The sequence below is a fragment of the Aedes aegypti genome, chromosome 2 (genome assembly GCF_002204515.2).
Source record: "Aedes aegypti strain LVP_AGWG chromosome 2, AaegL5.0 Primary Assembly, whole genome shotgun sequence".
NCBI classification, from domain to species: domain Eukaryota; kingdom Metazoa; phylum Arthropoda; class Insecta; order Diptera; family Culicidae; genus Aedes; species Aedes aegypti.
The window spans coordinates 437,321,785-437,343,846 of record NC_035108.1 but is presented as its reverse complement, the minus strand read 5'-3'; the positions used below and the strand labels follow the sequence as shown (position 1 = coordinate 437,343,846).

Below are 22,062 nucleotides of genomic sequence, written 5' to 3'. Positions count from 1 at the left end.
GCTCTCACCCGGAAGGCCCGGGTTCGATTCCCGGTATGGGAAGTTTTTTTGGTTGGGTTTTAGTCTCAATGGACAAAGAATCAGAAAATTTTCTTAGGTATATTATATGGGAGGGTGTGTTCCCCAACCGGATCATGTTCTTGAAACTTTTGTTTCCCTTTGGTAAGGGGCTACAGCTTACAAAAGCAACTGCTCACATTCGTATTGAGATATTAACGAGTTTCAGAAAATTCGGCCTAGATAAACCCCCGCATGCTAAAATGAGTCACGAAAGTGCCCAAGTAGTTCCTTACTCTAATTGTTTTTTTTTTCTTCGCCCATTGCACGGTGACGTCATAAAAAAATCGTACTCTTTCTCTCCTTTGGGATATCTGGAAACAACGATGCCAGTTTCTTTCATAGTTGACAGGTATTGGCACCGTTGTTTTGTTGAAGAGCGCAAGAGAGAGAAATTCGCCGTGAAGGGGGATCCGTCATTGGTTTTGGAATTTTCAAAAGCAGTTTTTTCGTTCAAAATCAAGAAAATTCGCAGGAAAATGTGTTCACTGTATTCTATTCTCCAACCAAAACACAGTGAACAGTGAATTTCATCGAATAATTTTTAGTTTAGAACAGAAAAACTGCATTTTAAGTTTCGATGATGACGATGATTGCGATGACGGAGCGTTGAACGTGAAGGGAACTAAAGAAATTTGGAAATGTTGAAACAGTTCGAAAAATGATTTTCTTGCAATTACATTTTACCTTAATATACAGTCATCTCTCTCTCTCCCTCTCTCTTGATCAAAATTGAAGGGACACTCAGACATATGTCTCAGGCATATGCTTTATCAAAGATAAAGATAAATATATATTTGATATTCAGAAAACTGTAAATACCGTGATGATAATCTTCGAGCTGTTAAGTGGAATACCTACGGCCTTACAGTTAAGGTTTTGTCTCGAATTCTGAACATGACTCATAGGTACTCCGAAAAATGACGATTTCAAAGGTAAAAAATGATATTTTCACAACTTTTGAATTTAAAGGACTTGTATCATAGAATAATTGATCATCCTGTTAATAAATTTGAGTGATTTTTTTGAACAATCAAACCGAAATGTTGAGTGTTCGGAATTGGAGACAAAACGGTAATTAGCTATAGGTTTATATGGAGTTTTAATAAGTTCAACCCTTAAATAAATTGCATATATATATATATATATATATATATATATATATATATATATATATATATAATATATATTGAAATTAAATTGAAGATGATTTTTAATTGAAGGGACCATGCATATCATCAAGCTAGGAAAAATAACAAGTAAGGAAGTGTTCCCCATGTATAATTAATTCATTCGATTTTAAGGGTCAAACTCGAAGCCGTAGCACAGAGCGAGAACCCAGGGAAAGGAAACGATTGTTATTTTGTTTACGATCCTACGCTTTTTTTTCGAACGTTCTTTTGTTCCCTGCTGCTGGTCATTGATACGAGTATGATGATCGCTGCGATTATCGCTTGAACCATATCTTAATCTTCGTGCGCAGTTGTGCCCTGCCCATACAGTACAGCCAAAGCAGACGCAAAAGTCGGTCGCGGGAGCCAATGCACAGCAAGGCTAATTTTTACGACTTGGCGTAATGTGATCCGTCGTTTGGTCTCCCACATAAAGCGATTTAATTGCTCTATTATAAGGGGTAAACAGTGGCGACAGATTTCTTCTTTCGATCGATGAAGCGGAATGTGAGCTGTGGCTTCGAACTAGGTTCTAGATGATTTATGACTTGCTTGGCCCGAGCTAGCGCCACGGCTTATCATGAATGTGTTGGGGTTGAACATAATGGTTTTGATTGTAAACTATAGTTCGCAATCCACACTTATTTTTATAATTCTGTAAGGATTTCTAAAGCCATATTAAACAACTCTGACTTATTGGATATTGTATAACTGAAAATGGCCCATTTAATGTCCTTATGCGAAATGTCCCACTCTCTATAACTTGATGAAAATCATGAATTGATTGATGTTTTCATCTAAATGTTTAAAACTAATCTCTTCATAACGTAACTTGAAAGTCCTTCCAATAACGACTTTTTGTTAGACCTTTTGAATAGACGTATACTTATGTAAGGGAACCTGGGGTAATATGCACCCATTGAGCAAAATTTTCCACGGTGCTTTTTAAGCCTATTTGCGAAGTAATTGGGGGCCAGGGGCCAAAATCCAGAATCCCCAACATACGATTTGACAAGAAAAACTTACGAAAAATATTTCACTTCTTCCAAAGTATTCATAGAAACCCTAAAAAGTTGTTTTGCCCCGGGGATGCATATCACCCTATTTATCCCTACCTCAAAAATACCTAGTTCAAAAAGTTCAGTAATGTATGACTTATTTTACGTAACAATAATATTAAATCAAAAAGAAGTATCCCATATGGTCTAGTGGCTAGGATATCTGGCTTTCACCCAGAAGGCCCGGGTTCGATTCCCGGTATGGGAAATATTTTATATTAAGAAATGGCAAACGGGCGATAAGGCTTAGCAGCGTTAGGCAGCATAGCACAGCCTGCTGCTGCACTATGGGCGATCAGGTGTATTCAAAAAACTATCTCTGATAAGTAAAAACACAGACAAACAGACGTAAGACTAAAGAAATTTCCGTCGCCCATTCAATGCTCGTTTCTAATATGCTATGTTTCACACTTCACACCCAGAGCCGCGTGCATCGTTTTTCTTCGTGTTTGACGTTTCACACTACTGCCATCTACAGGTCTTGTTGAACAAAACAGTGTTTTGTGCTAACCGGTTTATGGACAAAAGGTCGAAAGGGACAAAAGGTCGAAAGGAAAAAAAGGTCTAGGAGGACAAAAGATCCAAATGGAAATTTCATGTAAAATGGAAAATATTTCAAAGAACAATTTCAATTCATTTTCACTACTTTTCACTACTTGACATTTTTTTTTTTCGACATAGTGTTACCCACATATGTGCAACAAATTCACTAAAGTGATACAGACATGTCTAGATATTTTCAAAATAGAAAAAATCACGCTTCTTTTCTATATTATTTAATATTTATTTAAATAACAAATTATAAAGTATTATGTATTTTATTAATTATTTTTCGTTCTTTCATTCGGTACAATTTTTAAATAACAATTATCAAATTGAGGTATGATTCTTTCTTGAAATACATCAATTATAAGAAAACAGGATCATATCACAGATAAACATTTTGATATGAAGATTTTCCTTAATTTTTTACCTGGAATTCTTCAAGATTGAAATTGGTTAAAATTATGTGCATATGAAGATTTTAGTTCATTTTACATGGTCATTCCTTCAGAATAGAAACATACAATTGATTTACATCGTTACAACATGAAATTTTTCCTTCTTTAATTAATGAGCATTCTTAAAAATTGAACAGGTTTTTGGTTTTGTTCCATATATCATAGAAACAGGCAATCAATTTACCACATATTATTAAAAACTGAGAATTCTCCCTTCTTTAGCATATTTTTCATGATCCTTGGCCGGTGTATTTTTCATGCCCATGCAAGTCCGAACAAATGTAACTAACAATCGTTTTTTTGTCTAATAGTACTACCAATATATTCATAAACTTTATGAGTAACACAAAACGAGAAATATTTTCATTGAACTCCGATTTCCTGAAAGTACGAAAACAGCCTGGCCGAGGTCTCGGCATATTTGAAAAAGCTTGGACCTTTTATTCTTATGGCAAATTGCAACCAGCCATCGCAATTACGGTATCCACTCACCTAGAAAAAGTTGCCAGCTTAATCCTTTCCGAATACTGAAAGGTGTTAGATAGAATGATTTTCTTGATATATGCTGGCCAACCATATACAGGCCCAATGATATCCTGGATTTCGAACAGGATATCAGCAGAGTAATCATTCCGGTAATATATTTTTGACATTTCCTGAAGAAGATTATTCATCCTTCAAAAAAAGAAGCGTGTTCTAGAATTATATAAAAATCTTTTCAAAAAGCTCATGCTAATAGTGACATAAAATAATTACTTACTGCTACCGCAGTTCTAAAAATGATTGCATGGAATAAATGATCGCTGCGGTGAAACAATTAACAAATTGTTTAAACAAAATCCAAGACAACGCTCAATCTCCATAACAACGATAAAAAAGCTTATCACGTGGTCCTTGAAATAAATGCATCAGAAAATAAAAATCATTTTCAAGCAGTCATTCGTCCGATCAAGAAGTGAAAATGCAAGCTGAACCAAGGTACAGTCACCCCACAGTTATGGATAGCACACAGATAGCACAGTTAATATCCCATCAAATGGAGTTGCAATTACGCAAAGCACATTTTACCTACGTCAACCATAAATCTGTACAGCATCACAATCAATTGTAATATGCTTATTCATATTTTTTCCGTCCGTAGGAAATAAAATGTCAAGCGTATACCCAGATGCGTTGATTCATAACTGTGGTGCATTGAAACCCATACCACAGTTAGGAATCAAAGATAAGACGATACCGAAACAAACGCCAAAACGTAGGCTTTCACTAGCACACCATTCGTTTATTTAGCAGATAAATTGCTGTTATAGTGTTTTGATCCATAATATGAGTCGATTTGATCCATAATACCACTGATCCACATCTGTGGGGTAGACATCATTTGCAATTTCTATCGAAATCGACACTTTTTCGTAAATAACCGGGTATTTTGAGGTGTATTCTCAAAAACAAGTATATTCCGCAGTGCCGGGGAGGTAATTTTGTTCTGTACAGCTTCACCATGTTTTTTAATCGTATTTTATTCTGAAAAATGACCCTTAGTTGATCCATAACTGTGGGGTAACTGTACGAATTGTTGGCAACAAACAAGGGGGACCCTAACGAAAAGCGGAAACACGAAAGGCGGAATCACAAAAGGCTGAAACTCAAAAGGCAGACGTTCTTAGAAGTGTAACGAAAGGCGGAAAATAACATAAGGCATAATTTTAAAAGGCGGAATCAGTGAAAAACTCTATTTAAGACTCAGTTGTATATTTATATCAAAATTTATTAATTAATTCAGTTTTACATGTTTTTTTACAATTAATCATTTTAGTTTCGCTTCGTTTTTGCAGCAAGACAAAGTGACATTCCTTCTACAAAATCCCTGTTGTTGACAACAGCAGCGCTGGAACATTGCTTGAATATGTTCCGATCCATTTCGGCGTTCTCAGCACCTCCAAGCGGGCCCAGATCTCCTTTCAAGATGCACAGAATTTTGCCTTCTGTTTCATGCTGTTCCTTTCTCAACTCGTCTACTAGCCTATGCATACTTAGGTGATTGTTTCCTACCAACGTAGACCACCTTCTATGCCACGCTTCAAGAAAATTGGTGGACCGTGGAATACCTTCCATGACTGGTTTGAAGTTGGACCATAGGCTTGGGTGAAAAAGTGGCCGTCCGTTCCTATTTCTACCGAAGACGTAAGTTTGCTGAAAATAGTCGATAAATTTTGCCAATTTTATTGGCAATACTGGCTTAAGTTCTTCGTAGGCGTCTGTTATCCGTTCAGCCGGCAGGAAAGTGAGAGCTTGCAGTTTTTTTATTGCCATAAAAATGGTTACGTCATTTGAGTGATCATTCTTCAGACCAAAACTATTTAGCTGGCGTATTAGGCTTTGGACGAAATGAAAATAACACCCAAAGCATTCAGCTTCGGGAAACACATCTCTCACCGAATTTATGATAGCTTTTTCGTAATCCATTAACACGTACCTCGGTTTTAACAGCATGCTACTCTTCTCTTAGCGCAAATATCCAAAAGTGCCTCGAAAGCTTCCGTATAGATCTCTTGTGTCTTAGAACGCAGCAAAACAAACACAAGCGGTAGGATTCTTCAATTTGTTCCTTGGCCTACAGGAGCATGGATAGAGAAGAGTTGAGCAAACTGCTGCGGTGCAGTAGCAAAAGTCCCATCGACCAGCCAGAACTCGGCTGCTTGAAGTCGCTGAAGATTTTGAAACGTCGCAAAAATCAAAATTTTCGACTGGGCATCCGCAGCTTCCGTTAAAAGAAAAGGTTGTCCATCGATGGTTTTCTTCAACTCCTCGGGAATGAACGGCTCTCCTCCATCGTTATCAGCCTCATAATTCCTTCGTACCGTAATCCGGGGTATCATTGATCAGCGGGGTAACATTGATCGGAATGACTCATCTCGTAAAAAGTTCGTATCGTCATTTATTGATGGAACATTTCCAAATCATGAATGGTGCTTCTCTTTCTTATACTCATAAGCGAATGAAAGTGAACATTTTTGCGTGAATTGCGTTAACCTTATGCGTAAATTTGTGAACTTTTCGAAACAATTAGTTTAAGGGGTAATGATGACCCTACCGAACATTCATGTCTCACATAAGTGCTGCAAACGATATGAGCAAGAAAAATGTGGTTCTTACTAAGAATGGCATCGCTGAAAACGATTATGTTGTTAAAACATTCATAAGTATGCTTAATTAGGCAACATTAACGAATTACTGTTAAGAAAATATAATTCCTTTAGGGAATTGCCTACCTTTAGCCGTATCCCGTGGTTCGAGGTGTTTTTAATTTTAAAATAACTCAAAAAGTAAATGACTTGTAAGCGTTTGGCCTTCACATTCGGCTTCGGGGGCTATGATTTAAGTAAGTAACGACATTTTCAATATTACCGAACATTGTTTACATAGATGATCAATGTTACCCCATATCAGCTAAATCAAAAAACCGCTTAAAACATTTTTTTAAACATACTTAAATCATTCAAAAAACAAAATACTGTACATAGTCACGAGCTATAGGTGGCAGTACTTGTTTTAAAAATATAAAATTTGCAACATTTGCAGTTTCGAACGAAATATTTAAGAAATATTCAAAAAAATGATCAATGTTACCCCGGATTACGGTAGTTCTTTTTGACAGGCCCTATGAACTACCATTTTCTGAGCGAATTTTGTGGCACGTGTTTGAAGAACTTGTGGGCTATTCGATGCCACTTCACGCACAATCCTTGAAGGGATATCAGTAGAGTCAACAGATTTCTTTTTAAGTTGACTTCTGTAGTCTCTTTCAAGAGAATCCAGAGGGTTAGGCTCATGCACGTGTGTTCCTTTTTTGACAGGATTTTGTGGATTCCGTCATTCAGTACAGAAACCACGCGTCCCTTGCACTACCCTTCAGTCTGCTTACCATGCTTACGTTGAGCACATTCCCAATAGCTTTTACCGTTTTTCTGAAAAATATAAGATAAAAATCGGTAAGTAACGTTGAAGAGAAAGTATCAACTAAAAATACATACCTTCTTCTGTGAATTTTACAGATATCCATCAACGTATAGCATCTCTTTATTCTTTTGAGAATTAACTATTTTCACTACACTTTGCGCTTCTTCTTCGGAAAACCCGAAAAAATCTGATTCGCTGGAACTCATCGTACTAGTGATCTATTAAGCTTGACGATAAAACGGTAAAAGGACCGACCACAAGGATCGAGTGCCTTTTATAGCAATCGAAACATGAAAAAACAGTTGCTAAGCAACTTGAAGTTGTTTACTATCAGTCAACAAGTAATCGAAGTTTATTTATTAGCAACGTAAGTTTTTCCGTAGCAACCAATTTTCTTGTAAAGTGCATCTGTAGAAGTGAGTACAAATTGGCTAATTTTTGAAATGTAGTATTTTTCAATAAAGTTTAGCACAACTCACATATAAAGTTTGTCGTTACCGAGTTTTAAAAATATTTTGTTTATTCCTATCGGATCATACATCAGGTCCAAACAATGATTACGGCGGCCGCTCAGAAGAAGATTTACCAGCGAGCTAGAAAATAGGATCAATTCCAGTGGATCCCATTACACCCAAGGACTTCGAAAACATTGCAGACGCATACAAAACAACGAATGATGGCGTCCCCTTCATGCTCAGGAACACTGAAGTTGAAAGTGGTCGGCTAATAATGTTTTCAACTGCTGACAACATCAAGCGACTAGTCGTGTCCAAAGTTTGGATGATGGATGGCCCCTTCGACACTGCTCCAGCAAATTTCAAGCAAATCTACGCTGTTCAAGGTTCTCTCGGTGATAGATTTTTACCATTTGTGTTTTTTTCTCCTGCCAAGTAAGACCGAACAATGCTACACGGAAACTTTAGAGGAGCTGATGGAATGTGCGGGTGAAGTAGTTGTCACTCTAGAGCCGGAACTAATCTTAACCGATTTCGAGAAGGCCGCTATCAATACAGTAGGAACATTGTTTCCGCAAGCAAGACGACAAGAATGCTTTTTTCATTGGACGCAAAACATGTTCAAGCGCATCCAGAAATCCGGGTTGAGTGTCGAATTTTCGAACGACAAAAACGTGTTTATGAACATTAAGAAGGTCGAAGCACTAGCATTCGTTCCTGTAAATTTCATAGAGAGGCGTTTCAAGGCGTTCAATTATGTGGAAAAAAGTAGCCCTGCGTCAATGGAAACATTTTTCAAGTACCTCGAGGAGAACTACGTTATGGGTTCGGTGAAGCGAATGCTTAAAAGCGATAATATTGTACGTAACCGTCCGCTTTTTGAAATTCCCTTCTGGAATGTCTACGAAGCTACAATCAAAAATCAACCGCGCACTACCAACTGCACTACGAACCGGCTGAACTTCAGAAAGAGCAAAATCTCACAGAAGTTCTTCGAGCCCTTCAAGGTTTGCCAGCGCCGAAACGGAACGCGAAGCGAATGGAAAAAGATGAGAAACTTCTTCAGGCAACCAGACAATTCGAGAACATTGTGTAGGGAATAGATATAAAAGTATACAAAAATAAGATTGGTGTAATTTGTATGGAAAAAGAAAATGTAAATGGTAAAGTGTAAAAAAGTAACTTATTTCCAATACTGAGTGTTTGTGAACCAGAGTGTAAACAAAAGGGCTTTTGGGTTCGCGAGGATTTAAATGCGCGCAACAAAATTTAGAAAATAATTCAGTTTTGAAACGGATTTATGCGACATCGGACGTGAAGTCACGACACATTGAACTAAATGTTGGAATTGTAGTGTCGCACCCGTAGGTAAAATATACGGGAATCGTCGGTGATAGTATTTAGAGGTATGCTTAGGGGAAATGTTTGTATTGTAGATACCTGGTTGAAATAAAAGGAACAGCGGTTGCTAGTTGAGTGATCAGTCAGTAGCTGTCTGCAGAGAATGGATTAGCTTGTTTTCTTTGTGCTTAGAACAAGCTATCATGAAATTGGAATTGTCTTTGTGTCTTTCCAATACTAAATGATTATATAACATCAATTGCACTTATCCTAAAAGAGTAATATTAACTGTTTAGTGTATAAATATACGATATGTTTAAGCAACCAAATCACTGCATTTTATTTCAGATAAAAACACTTGGAATTTTGGAACCATTTAGTACTTTTGATCTTTTGTTCTTTCGACCTTTTGTCATAGATTCGTGCTAACCAGATGATGATGGTGTAAACTGAGCGATGGATTTTAAAGGAATTTGTTCTAAGTGTTACATCTGTTTGTCTGTAGTAAAAGGTTGAATAGAGTTTAAAAAAAAAAAGAACAATGCAAGCTAAGATAAAGATCGGACAACTGGGTATAGAATTTGATCCAGTTTGTGATCCAGTCGCTGATTGGTTGATTTTGATGTCTCCGAGAGTAGGGCTGCGTGTAGAAAATTACCATCGGACGCGTTTGTTTTGGTTGTGCCTGTGTTGCCGGATTACCTTGATAGGTTGTTATTATTTGCGGGTGTTCATAAAAGTTCGTGTCTACCCGACTGATGTGCATCAAAGAAAATAGTGAAGCGAAATCAGCTTGAAAATATCAGAAATTAAGTGCAAAGCTTTTAATTGTGTACGGGACAGTAAGTTGCATCCGGATCATCATTTTTTTTATGAAATGGTGTACCGTCTTCCACATAAATGTCATCACTGTTTAGCGTAACACGCTAGGGTGGGAAATTTCAAACTGGGCTCATGGATGAAAAGAAGAACAACCAAAAGAAGCCAGTTGTCCGATATTATCATAGAATGCAAGCACAAAATAAACGTTGATTGATATATGTTACACAGACAAACAGACGTAACACTGACGAAATTTCCATCGACCACTCATTTAACGATCATTTCAAATTCGTTATGTTACAAATCTTACAACCAGAGGCGCGCGTATCGTTTTTCTTCGCGTTTGGCGTTTCACACTACCGCCATCTGCCGGTCTTGTTGCACGAAACACCTTTTCGTGCAAAAAACGCACCAGATGATGATGGTGTAAACTGGGAGATAGATTTTGAAGAAATTTGTTCTAAGTGTTATGTCTGTTTGTCTGTGTATGTTACATACATAAGTGTAATATTTTATACAGATCTTTTATACACACTGCCAAAAATCCACACGATTGATCTGTGTGTTTAAAATTATGGATCGATTCATGAACGTCCATATCGATTTGCTATGATTTTCTTGCAAACTTCGTGTGTGTTACACATTAAATTCCTTTGTTTTGCTTCATGGATTGATTCATCAACCGACAACAGGGATTCCATATTTTTTCCACATAAGTTCCCGAAGCTTTCTCTTCAGATTCGTATGTGTCAACCTATGGACGCATAGATCATCACTCCAACACGGATTCAGTGTGTTTTGCTTATGGTTATCTTATGTCATAATCATCATGTTCAAGTTGGTCGATTCATTGATTTGCGCAATGAGATTGTTATGATGAAATCCATGAGCTATGCTATCGATTTCCATGTTCAAAGCTTCTAAATTGTTTGTGATCAACCCATGGGATGCATAATGAACTGAATTGCGGTTGGACCTCGTGTCGAACGACAGTCATCATCATGCTTCCAAAGAGAAGAAGCAAATTTTGAAGCTGAAAGTGTTAGATGAAAATTTGTGAATTCGATTTTTCTTTTATTAGTGAAGTTGACCGATATACGAGAATTCTTCCTTTCTATGAGAAAACATTGATTATAATGTATAGTTTAGTAGAAAAATCGGATTCTACTAACAGATTTTCCTGGCTTTCAGTTTCGAAAAATATGGAATATGCTTATCCCTGGCTTCCCAAATTATGGATTTGCGGCGCCCCGCTTGTTGCTGGCTCAAAAAAAAAAAAAAATCAAGAGAGCTTGCGACAAGCAGAGGAGCCTCGGATCCATATTTTGGGGAGCAAAAGTTTTTCTACCAAATTTCTTCTTTCAGTCCCATGACATTTATGTTCTATCACACATGACTATCTAAAGCTACTACATTTCGAATTCAATAAGCAAATCAGTTGGTTTTCATGATTTAATATTTGGAAATTCATGTTTGTTTCACATGACAACCTAATGTTGTTACATATGTTATTATACCGTGAAATCAATGATGAAATCCATATGGCTACCACACTCAAATCATGTGGTTTTCCTCATTGCGCAAATCTATAAGTAAAACACACGACCTTGACGTGTAGATTTTTCTCAGTGCACAGTTCGAAAGCTTACTTACCTTACATTTAAGTTTTTTTTTTAAATATCACATATTTTAGATAACATAATTCACAAACCGTTTTTGTCAAAATACCTACAAAGTAAGAACACATAATTGTCTTTCTGAAAATGGACCACAGAATTTCAAATAGACATTTTGTCACAGAGATGTGGATAAAACGCTTTATTTTGTGTTTTGAGGGAGTGAACCCAAATTTTTGCAAGGGAGTATATATGTGATAAACAATCAAGTAAGTATAGCAATCCAGTATGATGAAAGGATGCATCCCCATGGGGGATTGACTACTAAATTAGGCCTAACGTACTTAACGGATGTTCCCTTATTAGGTAGCATCGTGTTTTCAAAATTTTCTTTTTTCAATAACGAAATGAAAACATGTCAGCCAAATACTAACACCTAGTTGGCGATATCAAACAGATCAACAAACATCTCCCCCAAGGAGGCACCCTGTCAACGAATCCGGCGACAGAAGCGATTTTCATAATGATGTTGCTCCCAAACATTTGTATGTAGATGCGTGATGTGGTGATGATATGTGCCCAGTGCCGTAGCGTGCGGTTGGCCAGGTTGGCTCCCGCCAAGGGCGCTAGCCTAAAGGGGGCGCCAAAAACCGTGAATCACTTGGTAAAATTTTGAAAGATGCATATAAAATTAAGGCTTCTTATGAGTTACCATTTCAAAAGGATTTAAACAATTTTTGAAAGGATTATACAAAACATGCAATAAGCACTTTCAAAGTTTTTTTTTTTTTTAATTTAAACAATTACACATAAATTAAGTTTGTAAATAAGCAGAAACAAAGGTTTTTATTATTCAGATTTGTATGTAAGTCTGGAGTGTATGTTCCGATCACTCGATTTTTTTTTATTAAAATACAAGAAACACTTCCCCACCTACGAGAAGTTGACTGGTAAAAGTGAAATTATATTGAGCTTAAATTAGGATTGCTGCACAAAGAGTAAATTCGACGAACACGATCTCACTGAATCTCAAGCTGAATTATAAAATTTTCATTGACAACTGTACATGAATCAAACTTTATAACTTTTTCCTGGGCGGGATTCACGAAACTCTGGGCAGGGTTTCAATAGAAAATAGGGCAAGATTCTCATAAAATCAAGGAGAGGATACCGATAACTTTGATCATTATTTAACCCGTACAGGCCTGAGTGAAAGCAAAAAAACTAAAACCATCACCGCTCAGCGACTACGTAACGGATTCAAATAATGTTTTGTCAGTATACTGGCTCACATATCTAGTTTTCTAAAAGTGGCCAGAAGAACTCGGGAATATTCCTGTGGCCGGAGTTATTCCAGTGGGTCACTGGGTCAAGTCGGGTAAAAAGGGCGATTTTTTGGGACATGATACAGGGGATAGGCAAAATGATTGAGATAGGCAAAATTTTGCCCAAATTCAAATGCTTATAACTTTATGAAAAATGGATGAAATTGGATGCATCTGGAAGCAGTCGACGGCAAATTTGGTCCAGTTTTAGGAACTTTCTGGGCCATGCATATTTGCCACTGGACACCGGAGATGTTCCGGATTTTCTGAGGTCATGTCCAAATGTCATTATTTCTGTCGCTTGTATTTTTGTGCGGTGTAAAGTTAGATAGATGTTTGCAATTTTCCTAGAAACTAGAACTAATAGGAAGTTGAATGCCACTGGACGCATTAAGATTGGTTGGAAATCTTCAGAAATATGACCATTTCCGTAAAACTGGTTCCGGAAAGCATGGTCAGTCATGTTTGTATTTCAAATCATGTAAATATTATCCGGAGCTATATCCAAGCGGACAGCAACCTTAAAAATGATGTTTCCTGCAGCGTATTCAGAACCATTAGATGCACAGACCACTCTATAGTAGGTTCCAGGTACCCCGGGGGAAGTGGTCAATTAGGAACATATCCGGAACCATATCAATATGGGCACAAACTTCATGATTTTCAAAGGTTATGCTTTCCGAAGCATTTCCAGCATCACTGGCTGCCATGACCACTTTATAGTAGGTTCCAGGTGCCCCGGGGGATGTGGCCAATTCAAAACATGCCCGAAAACACATCAATATAGGTATAAACATCAAGATTTTTGAAGGTGATGCTAATAGAAGTATTTACAGCGCAACTTATTTATACGACCACTGTATAGAAGGTTCCATGGGCCCTGGGGGATGAGGTCATGTTTCGAATTGGCCACATCTCTAGGAGCCCCTGGAATCTACTATAGAGTGGTTATTACATCATGTGGTTCTGAAAATGATCGCCATTTTCCAAGTCCCATGGATCTTACTGTTTATGGTAGAATGTGATTCTAATCAGATGAACGGACATGTTCCGAATCGGCCACATTCCCCGGGGCACCTGGAACCTACTATAAAGTGGTCATGGCAGCCGGTGATGCTGGAAATGCTTCGGAAAGCATAACCTTTAAAAATCATGAAGTTTGATGCCCATATTGATATGGTTCCGGATATGTCCCTAATTGACCACTTCCCCCAGGGTACTTGGAACCTTCTATAGTGTAGTCTGTGCATCTAATGGTTCTGAATATGCTGCAGGAATCATCATTTTTAAGGTTAGTGTCCGCTTGGATATAGCTCCGTATAATATTAACATGATTGGAAATACAAACATGACTGACCATGCTTTCAAGAACCAGTTTTACGGAAATGGTCATATTTCTGAAGATTTCCAACCAATCTTAATGCGTCCGGTGGCATTCAACTTTCTATTAGTTCTAGTTTCTAGGAAAATTGCAAACATCTATCGAACTTTACACCGCACAAAAATAGAAGCGACAGAAAAAATGACATTTGGACATGACCTCAGAAAATCCGGAACATCTCCGGTGTCCAGTGGCAAATATGCATGGCCCAGAAAGTTCCTAAAACTGGACCAAAATTGCCGTCGACTGCTTCCAGATGCATCCAATTTAATCCATTTTTCATAAAGTTATAAGCATTTGAATTTGGGCAAAATTTTGCCTATCTCAATCATTTTGCCTATCCCCTGTAAGTTAACTTTATTTATTTGTAATGGCAATAATTTTAATTTGCATAAATCATTAAGATCTGATAATCAACATCCCAAATAAAGAGTTTTTCACCGTTTAGAGAGTACCAGATGTGGCTACTCTGACTTAATTCCCGTAAGAACCGGCAATAGATTTGTTCGATATTAAACCGTTTCAACTCTCTTGAAGTAGAGATCAAACATAGCAGTTTACTGAAAAGCATTCCCATAATCTTGACACAGATGATTAGATGCAAATTGACCACTTTATCGTGAATTTTAGGCGCCCGGGGACACGAAAATGATTATTTGAAGGATTAAACAAATGCAGTTATCTGTGACTTGAAATTTGCCTACCAAAAGGGGCACAAAACCACGACACCCTTTTCACCCGACCTGACCGTGACCCACCGAAATTACTCCGGCCACATGAACATTTCCGAAATCCTCTGGCAACTTTTAGAAACTAGATATGTGAGCCAGTATACTGACAAAATATTATTTGAATCCGTTTAGTATTCGCTGAGTGGTGAGGGTTTTAGCATTTTTGCTTTCACTCAGGCCTATACAACTCGACTGCTTTTTCACAGAGTTTTCAAAAAAGTTAAACCTGTTAAATTGGTTCGACGAGAAGTGCCAGGAGGTTTTAGAGGAGAAGAATGCAGCGCGGGCTGCAATGCTGCAGCATGGTACGCTGCAAAACGTGGAACGATACAGACTGAAGCGGAAAGAGCAAACCCGCCTATTCCGGGACAAAAAGCGCCGCCTGGAAGAGGTGGAATGCCAAGAGATGGAGTTGCTGTACCGTTCTCAAGAAACGCGGAAGTTCTATCAGAAGCTCAACACATCCCGCAAAGGCTTCGTGCCGCGAGCTGAGATGTGCCGGGATAAGGATGGGAGCATCTTGACGGACGGACGCGAGATGATCGAAAGGTGGAAGCAGCACTACGATGAACACCTGAATGGCGCAGAGAACACAGGCACAGAAGGTCAGGACAGCGAAGGCGATGGCTAGGTCAGCACAGCGGACAGCGGAAATCAACCAGCTCCCACGATGGGGGAAGTTAAGGATGCCATTCAACAGCTCAAAAACAACAGAGCCAGCGCGCTGGCAAGGATGGTATCGGAGCCGAACTCATCAAGATGGGCCCGGACAGGTTGGCCGCTTGTCTGCATCGGCTGATAGTCAGAATCTGGGAAACGGAACAGCTACCGGAGGAGTGGAAGCAAGGCGTTATATGCCCTATCTACAAAAAGGGCGACAAACTGGAGTGTGAAAATTATCGTGCAATCACCATCCTAAACGCCGCCTATAAAGTGCTATCCCAGTTTCTCTTCCGTCGTCTATCACCTATAGCAATCGAGTTCGTGGGAAGTTATCAAGCAGGTTTCATCGACGGCCGCTCGACAACGGACCAGATCTTTTCCGAGCGGCAAATCCTCCAGAAATGCCGTGAGTACCAGGTCCTTACGCACCATTTGTTCATCGATTTCAAGGCGGCATACGATAGTATCGACCGCATAGAGCTATGGAAAATCATGGACGAGAACAGCTTTCCCGGGAAGCTCACAAGATTGATCAGAGCAACGATGGACGGTGTGCAAAACTGCGTGAAGATCTCGGGCGAACACTCCAGTTCGTTCGAGTCTCGGCGGGGACTTCGACAGGGCGACGGACTTTCGTGCCTTGAAGGTGTCATGCGGAGAGCCGGACTTAACAGTCGAGGCACGATTTTCACGAGATCCGGACAATTTGTTTGCTTCGCGGACGACATGGATATTATTGGGAGAAAATTTGAAACGGTGGCAGATTTGTTCACCCGCCTGAAACGCGAAGCAACAAGAGTCGGGCTAATGGTGAATGCGTCGAAAACAAAGTACATGCTGGTTGGCGGAACTGAGCGCGACAGGGCCCGCCTAGGAAGCAGTGTTACGATAGACGGGGATACCTTCGAGGTGGTGGAAGAGGTCGTCTACCTCGGATCCTTGTTGACGGCTGACTACAATGTTAGTCGGGAAATACGATGGCGCATCATCAACGGAAGTCGTGCCTACTATGGGCTCCAGAAGAAACTGCGGTCAAGAAAGATTCACCCCCGCACCAAATGCACGATGTACAAAACGCTCATAAGACCGGTAGTCCTCTATGGGCATGAGGCGTGGACTATGCTCGAGGAGGACTTGCAAGCTCTTGGGGTTTTCGAACGCCGAGTGCTAAGGACGATCTTCGGCGGCGTGCAGGAGAACGGCGTGTGGCGGCGAAGGATGAACCACGAGCTCGCTCAACTCTACGGCGAACCCAGTATCGTGAAGGTAGCTAAAGCTGGAAGGATACGCTGGGCAGGGCATGTTGCAAGAATGCCGGACAACAACCCTGTAAAGATGGTGTTCGCCACGAATCCGGTCGGAACAAGAAGGCGTGGGGCGCAGCGAGCTAGGTGGATTGACCAGGTACACCAGGACCTGGAGAGCGTGGGTCACAGTCGAGGATGGAGAGAAGCGGCCATGAACCGAGGGAATTGGCGAAATATTGTTGGCGAGGCTTTATCAAGATAATTGATGTAAAGCCAAATAAGTAAGTAAGTAAACCTGTTAAAAAAATTCTCACAGCAGACTTTGTTTAAGAATCTGTAATACATTTTTTATAACAAAAAACGATGGTGTTACGAAGATTTTCTATGTAAACAGTACGGTTGTAACTATTTAGACAACATTGTTTTCAAAATTCGACCACCTTTCAAAAAGATTCTTATTCATCTGGTGGTTTTAGGTATACAGTGCCTTACCGATTTTGGCAACAAGGCGTGATTTTTATGTTGCCAAATTGGGGATGTTGCCAAAATCGGGAATTTTGAAATGCTTTTATTTTTTATCATTTTATTCTCTAAAAGTATCAGAAAATGTATGGCAACTATCATGAATGATGTGAACAATTTCTGGGAGCCTTTTTCAGATCAGATTTTGACTAACAATCATAGACATCATATACTTTACGAAAAGATCCTCGACCAGCGGAATTCGAACCCACGACCCTCAGCATGGTCATGCTGAATAGCTGCGCGTTTACTGCTACGGCTATCTGGGCCCCTTTCCACACGCCACACATAATCCGATTGATATGTTAAAAAAAAAAAACAAACACAATACAACAAAACATTTGCGATCAATGTAGTTTAGCTGACCATCTTAACATTTTGTGCTCTAATTATATTTTTTTTCTTGTCGGTTACCAACGTATTCCAGCAATTTTTGATGCCTATTTAACTATGTAACAATAATTTAAACAGCATGCATGTTTTATATTACTAACTTCTCCTATACGTCTAACAACAACTTCGAAATATCTAAGTTATTCTCATAAGTACGATCCACATTAAGTTTTTCAGCTTGTAATGGCCACCACCACTTTCATTTGAACTTATTTTAACTTTCTTTTAATTCAAAATGTTAGTTTTCCGTACTTGAAAATCAATTTGAAATGTTTTTCATTGTGTTGCCAAAATCGGGAAGAATATGTTGCCAAAAACGGGTGTTGCTAAAATCGGGGGTAGACAAAAGCGGGTGTTGCCAAAATCGGGAAGGCACTGTATATTGTCGAAAATATATATGGGGTAATTACATTTGATGATCCTTGACAAAATTTCTCTCTCACCACGTAAAATTTAATTTGACGTTCTTTAAAATAGGTCTTGAAATATTCGTAAATATTCCATCTTTAGGTTACTGTCTGTACAAAAAGATTATGATTTCTTTTGTAACACCAATATCCTAGACAATTAATTGAAAATTCTTTGATATATTTAAGTAAACTATTTCATTGATTAATGACAAAATGTATGATTTAGTTCCAAGCATGCATTCATTTCGCAATGAAACTTCTAGAGAAAATCGTGACTGAATCTACGCGAATTCCCTTGAAATCTTCGATTTTTTTTATTTCACTTAGCATTTCCTGAAAAATAAAACATATTTCAATTTTCGAATAACCTAAACCACCCTACTCGAAGAATTTCATAATTGTTCCTTTGCAATTACAATTATTAGGTATGTTTTGCTGAAACATTCTTAAATTTTTGAGAAGTCATGGCTTTCAAATTCGTTTTCAAGCATAAGCACTTTAATTCTTTTTGTTCACTCGAGCAAAAGTTTTAAAAACTACCTAAAACAAATGGTTCACCGATGTTCAGAAGAATTTTTCTTAAATTTAGTTTTAAACATCCAGTAGATCTTGAAACCACAGTATGTCTTTAGCCACATGAACTGAAAATTTCCTCAAGAATTTCTGAACTTAAGCAAATATGTTAGATTTATATGATACTTTTGATAACTTTCATAAAAAATCTTGTTGAAGTCACTCTAGTATTCCAGAAAAAAAAATTAATTATATGTTTAGATATGTTTCTACCAAGGGGCGCTGAAATGGAGGTTCGCCAAGGGCGACACGAGGACACGCTACGGCTCTGTATGTGCCAACATGGTACAGAAACGAAAGCAACCGCGAGCGATTGCACTGAGTCGCGCGACTCAATTTACTAAACATGCCAAAACAGTTTACTAAACACAGTATTAGGTATTTACAAAACAGTAAATTAAAAATACTGTCAACATTGGCCCAATATAATTGGCGCACGCTGGTGAATCGAGCTAGTCATTTTTGACTTACAATTAAATTTGTTACGTTTCAATCATGTGTAACCAATCATGATTACCCGGATTATAACGTACAATTCAGTGAATAAAATGAACCATTAATCACAGAAAAACAGACGTAACACTTAGCACAAATTAAATTAAAATCACTTGCCTAGTTTACCTCAGCATCATCTGGTGAGCATATTGCTCGAAACAAGACCTGCAGATGGCGGTAGAGTGAAATTCAAACACGAAGTAAAACCACAGACAAACAGACGAAACACTGATGAAATTTCCATCGGGCACTTATTTAATGATCGTTTTTAACCCATATCCGCCCAGCGTCCTAAAAATAGGACAAAAGCCCCGAACGCCCAGCGTCCTATAAATAGGACAGTACTTGTAGAGCAAATATCTTGAAAATAAAGAGGTTTAGGTGAAAACTGTCTTCTGCAAAGTTGATCACAGGACTGCTGACTTCCACTTGGTAACTATTTTAATTCAGAATTAACTCACCAGGTGGCGCACAGACGCCAACAAATGTCGCATATAAAAGCAACATATGAAACAACTTTCCAGCGTACAAATATTTGCTTCGTTTATATCTCAGTCCAGCGATGAGATACAAAATTGGTGTCTTCGACAAAGTTGAACTACTAAATAATACCTATTCGCATAGAACCTTACAAATTCGGAAAACACTCCCAAGATGGCGCTAGTGAGCCAAAACTTTATTTGCTTATATCTTATTCCAGTTATGAGATACAAAAATGGTGTCTTCGACAAAGTTGAACAACTAAATAATACCTATTCGCATAGAACCTTATAAATGCGGAAAATATTCCCAAGACGGCACTAGTGAGCAAAAACTTTATTTGCTTATATCTTAGCCCAGTTATGAGATACAAAAATGGTGTCTTCGACAAAGTTGATCAACTAAATGAGAACTATTCATCTAAAACCTTATTTGTTCGGAAAACACTCAAAAGATGGCGCTAATGGTCGAACATTTTGATTGTTTATATCTCAGTTCAGTGATGATATACAACGTTGGTGTCTTCGACAAATGTGTTTAACTGAATGAGATCTAGTCACCCGAAAATTTATTAGTTGGGAAAACACTCACTATATGGCGCTAGTGAGCAGAGATTTTATTTGCTTGTATCTCTGTCCAGTTATTAGATACAAAATTGAAGTCTTCGACAAAGTTGATCAACTAAATGAGACATATTCGCCTAAAACGTTTTTAGTTCGGAATACACTCAAAAGATGGCGCTAGCGATCGAACATTTTGATTGTTTATATCTTATTTCAGTGATGAGATACAACATTGGTGTCTTCGACAAATGTGTTCAACTGAATGAGATCTATTCGCCCGAAAACTTATTAGTTCGGAAAACATTCACTAGATTGCGCTAGTCGGCAAATATTGAATTTGCTTGCATCTCAGTTCTGTTATGAGATACAAAATTGTTGTCTTCGACAATGTTGAACAACTAAATGATACTTAGTCACATAAAACCTTATAACACTCACAAGATGGCGCTAGTGGGCAAAGATTTTATTAGCTAATATCTCAGTCAAGTGATTAGATACAAAGTTTGTGTCGTGGACAATGTTGAACAACTAAATGAATCCTATTCGCCTAAAACCATATTAGTTCGGACACTCACAAGGTGGCGCTAGTGGTCAAATATTTTATATTTTTATATCAGTCCATCGATGGGACTGAAAAAAATCACAATCTCGAATTTGGTATCTTTGTCAAAAGTGTTCAGCTGAATGGGATCTATTCGCCCAGAAACATAGTAGTTTAGAAAATTCTCCCAAGGTGGCGCTAGTAGACAAACACATTATTTGCTTTTATCTCAATCTAGAGATTGGATACAAAGTTAGTGTTTTTGGCAAAGTTGGAGAACTGAATGAGACCTATTTTCCTGGAAACTTATTACTTTGGAAATCACCTAAATGTCACTACTGGGCACACATTTTTTCGCTTATATATCAGTCCACTGATTAAATCCAAAGAAAGCTATTCGCCTAAAACCTTCTTAGTTCGGAAGTCATTCTCATGATTGAAGTCCAGTGATGAAAAAATTGGTATCTTCGAAAACGATGATCAACTAAAGGAGATATTTTCGCAAAAAAAAACATATTAGCTGGGAATTGCTTTTATGTGCGAAACATCAAGGAAACAACCTATAAGAAATTGATCTGCCTAGATCAAAACAATGGATACTTACTATCGATTCGAGCAACAATCGCTTATTTCGGATGCAATGCTCCTTACATTTTTAGATGAACCTTGACACCATTTAGATCCTTTGATCTTTTGAAGGGAGTGAAGAACGAGTGAAAAACCGACAAATTGACTTATCCATCCATGAACTGAACTCCAATGGTGAAGAGCGGCTGTCAAACGAGAGTAAAATTGAATAGCCGCCAACCTAAGTCCAGAACCAGTTTTATGACTTAAATGTGGAAAAGTAAAAATTATTATTCGCAAAATTACAGGTAATAAATGCGCTTGAAAGATATTGTTTGCAAGCAGTTATTTACTACGCGCTATTGTAGTGCGTTGTTGCCAATTTAATTAGAAAATTCTACTTAATTCCCAAAATGAATGTTTTCGAGAGAATTGATTACGCCTTCGCCATTGTTTGGTCATAGTTTTGTATGGCTGTTTACGTTTTAGAACCAGCGACGCGTTGAGGTAGCAGTAAAGAGCCTTCCTTGCTGAACTCACTCGGTCCAAGAATTGTGACATTTGAGCGGACACGCTTCCGTATGCTCCCAAAGTATTCTGGCCAGCTCTAGTGTCAAAAATCTTGGGCCGCGTGGATTCGGTTCTGTCGGTGAATGAGACTATATGCATCAGTGATGCAGTAACTTAAA

The 22,062-nt window shown here is 38.3% G+C and overlaps 1 non-coding gene across 1 annotated transcript; it reads left to right on the top strand.

Annotated features, from left to right (window-relative positions):
* The first annotated feature begins 2,423 nt into the window (after positions 1-2,423).
* Positions 2,424-2,495, top strand: Trnae-uuc. The gene has a single exon. It is a non-coding gene; the product is annotated as a tRNA-Glu (tRNA).
* The last annotated feature ends 19,567 nt before the right edge of the window (positions 2,496-22,062 follow it).